Source organism: Suricata suricatta, chromosome 6, assembly GCF_006229205.1.
Source record: "Suricata suricatta isolate VVHF042 chromosome 6, meerkat_22Aug2017_6uvM2_HiC, whole genome shotgun sequence".
NCBI lineage: Eukaryota > Metazoa > Chordata > Mammalia > Carnivora > Herpestidae > Suricata > Suricata suricatta.
The window spans coordinates 47411200-47414854 of record NC_043705.1 but is presented as its reverse complement, the minus strand read 5'-3'; the positions used below and the strand labels follow the sequence as shown (position 1 = coordinate 47414854).

General features: G+C 43.7%; 1 protein-coding gene and 1 non-coding gene across 2 annotated transcripts in view; one reads left to right on the top strand and one right to left on the bottom strand.

Annotated features, from left to right (window-relative positions):
• CD180 (CD180 molecule) overlaps window positions 1–3655 on the top strand; it is a 21261-nt gene extending 17606 nt beyond the window's left edge. Inside the window, exons 4-5 of the mRNA XM_029942363.1 lie at window positions 2642–2769; window positions 3123–3655. The gene's annotated coding sequence lies outside the window, so the exon portion shown is untranslated. The remainder of the gene's footprint in view (window positions 1–2641; window positions 2770–3122) is intronic.
• LOC115295022 lies at window positions 302–408 on the bottom strand. The gene has a single exon (XR_003910256.1). It is a non-coding gene; the product is annotated as a U6 spliceosomal RNA (small nuclear RNA).

Below are 3655 nucleotides of genomic sequence, written 5' to 3'. Positions count from 1 at the left end.
GTCAAAAATTAATTGACCGTACATTTGTGGGCCCAGCTCTGGATTCTCTATTCTATTCCATTGGTCTATGTGTCTGTTTTTGTGCCAATACCATACTGTCTTAATGATGACAGCTTTGTAGTAGAGGCTAAAGTCTGGGATTGTGATGCCTCCTGTTTTGGTTTTCTTCTTCAATATAACTTTGGCTAAACGGGGTCTTTTGTGGTTCCATATGAATTTGAGGATAGTTTGTTCTAGTTTGGAGAAGAATATTGGTGCAATTTTGATGGGGATGGCATTGAATGTGTAGATTGCTTTGGGTAAAAATATGGAACGCTTCACGAATTTGCGTGTCATCCTTGCGCAGGGGCCATGCTAATCTTCTCTGTATCGTTCCAATTTTAGTATATGTGCTGCCGAAGCGAGCACAGAACTGCTCCATTTTCTACAAGAGGAAATTTTGTAACAAAATGGGAATAAGGGGCTAAGAAGTCTTCAAATCCCAGGGTGAGACATCCTGGGCAGAAAACCTGTTAGTCTCTTGCCACAACTACCAGGCCACAAGACTGTGCTGCTAAGCTCGCCTGCTCTCCCACACGCCCCCCCTGCCCCCACTCCCGTTCCATCCTATCTACTTACAATATGAAACCACTTACTGAATAATGTGGATCTTGAAAAAGGAAAGAACTAATCTACTATTTTTAAAAGCCATTATTGTTCATGAAAGATTAAACAGTGAACTTCATTGAACTTCCTCCTCTCATCCCGCCAAATTTGGATAACATTCTCTAAGTATTTGACTGTTCAAGACAAGGTATTAAAGCTTACAAAGGTAAGCAAAAGACAGGTGGCCACTGGAGTAGTCATCTCTCTACTCCTCCTTTCATGTTTGTTCATGGGCTTTATAAACAGCTTGGGTGTCCCTACTACTCTTCATCTGGTCTTTGGAAACAACCTAAACAGCCAACAATAAACAGAGGTCTAACTAAATTAGGGAATGATCTGAACAAATGGGGAGATGTTCTATATTCTTGGATGGGATAATAACATTAGAAACCTGTTGGTGTCACTAGGAATTCGAGAAATACAACTTAAAATGAGATAAAGGTTTCTGTTAGGAAGACCTAGATAACAGCACTGGTGGGATGTGGGTTTGTAGGAACCGCATTCATGGCTTACAGACATAGACAGGCATAGGCATTCTAGGACTCTCTGACACCAATTAGTAACATACAGTATGTGATCCACGAATTCTACTAGGATATATTTCTCAAGAAAATTTCACATCTCCACAACATTGAGTGTTGTTACCCTCATCAAGAGGACAGGACTACTGGTTGACCCATGAGCTGGATCTGGGCAATGAGAGGCTCCTCATGCCCTCCCCGGTCCTTGGAATGCACGCTCCCCTCACCATTCCCACAGTGGGAGCTGGTTTCCACGAGGAGCCTTAAGAAAGCAACATTCTGTTGATCTGGATGGTACACATGACTAAACCCAGTTACGACCTCTAGTATAAACTTTTAAGACTCTGACATATGGGCATAGCAATCTACTTGCCTCGTGGCCACCAAGTTTCCCTGCTCATTAAACCTGCCACCTACCGATCTGGGGTGGTCTGCCACTGTCTTCTGTTTCTCCTCCCCCTTCAGGCACAGGGGTCAGTCTGTGAACCAACATAGAGAGCTTGATGGGGAAAAAACAAACCCAGAATGACATATTGGCATGATCATTTTTATAAATTAAAAAGACACACATACAAAACAATATACCAGTATTCTGTAAGAACACAAAAGATAAACCATGAATTAACATGGCTGCCTAGAGAGTGGGAGAGGGGATGAAAGGAAGTGTGGGGATAAATTAAATGAACTCAGGCATAAGGCAGCTGAGAACTGGTGGGACGACCCAGTCGTCTGCCTCGGAGGCCCTCTGCCATGACGCACGTGCACGTGAATCAAAGCGAGATAGCTCCCCATAAAATGAAGTGCCACGCAGCCATTATGAACAATACTGCACAAGTATATTAATAGACATTGAAATATATTTGTGATTTAATACGAAGCAGAAGAGGTCAGCAGACCTCATAGCCACTATTACTTCAGGTTTTTGAAAAAAAGTAAAAACCTATATAAATTGAAGAATGACGAGTGGCTGGTGGGATGTCAGGGATTCATTTTTCTTCTTTTCCTTTTTCTAATTTGCCTTCAACGACCATGCTATGCAGTAAAACTTTCCCGGTTTTTTAAAAAAGACTGTTTCTGCTTTTTTACAAAGGTGCAAGAATGGAGAGGTCACTGGAAATGTGAATTTACAGATACTAAAAAAGGAGGCAGACTTTTCCTAAAGCTTTGTGTTTTTATTTTTATTAAAGTAATTTTTTTGATTTATCCATTTTGAGAGACACAGATAAGAGAGAGAGAGTGTGAGAGAGAGGGAGCCAGCAGGTGAGGCGCAGAGACAAAGGGGAAGAGAGAATCCCAAGCAAGCTCCGCGTGGCAGTGCAGTTCAAACCTCGGAACTGTGAGATCATGATGTGAGCCGAAACCTGGAATCAGCGCTTAACCACTGACCACCCAGGTGCCCCAAGGCTTTGTGTTTAAAAATGCAAATGGTCAAGCCCAAGCTTTACCAGTGGCTCTTTCTGTTTCTTTGCGGTCAGACAGCCATGGTTGTTCTAAGGATGACCACGTGGATGGAATAGAGGAGCTTGGACTCGCACTACCAGGGTGGCATCACACTGATGGGTGTGAATGGGCAGGTGCAGGCATCAATCTGTCTCCAGCCTGGGTAAGTCACTTCGGCACAGCATGGTGTGTAACACAGGGCACGTATTCCAAAGGGACAGGATTTTCGGGCAGGGGATTTTTATGCAGACAGGTTAGGGCTGGAGGATATGGTGATGCCAGCCTGACATATGAAGGCTTGGTAAATGCAACATGTTGCTTCAGGCTTTGTAAACATCTTCATTCTTCACCTCCTGGCTACTGACAGCCATCTCCCGGCTGTGCTTAATGAAATAGCAGAGCAGTATTTGTGAGAGGCTTACAGCTTTACAGTATGAACAGACTTTTCATAAAGCGGTGTGGGCAGGACCTAGTAACCATATACAACATATCTCTCTTCTCTCCACATCTCAACAGACATGACTGGCAAGTCACTGAGTACACATGGTATGACAGATTTGGGAGCAGGTTCCCTTTTTGATGTGCTTGCCTGCATCCGCATGTTGGAACAGAGTCCCACGGCCAGCCTGTGACAAGTGATGGCCATCTTGTCTTTGGGAATGCACGTTCCAGAAATCAGTGGGAGGCTGCTGCTTTTCTGTGAGGACTGATGCTAGGATTCCAGTCCCGGGTCCAAGGAGTCGGAACTGTCAGAGAACTTGAACCTGAGCCAGACTGACTGACTTCCCATATGCAAAAAGTCATGAAACTGATGTGCAACAAAGCAGTGGGCATTTCTCGCTTTTGTAGTTACAGGAAAATGGGTGTAATATTCACCGGGATAGAGGTAGAAGGGAGGAGGAACACTGATTTGAGGAATGAGTTCAAACCATACTGAATGATGGGTAATCAGATTTAGAGTGCTGCCTGGCCACTGAATTCCTTAATTCCTGGCTGATATTGGAGGACGCAAATTTTTGTAATTAATAAAGTGACCCTTTTACATGTTA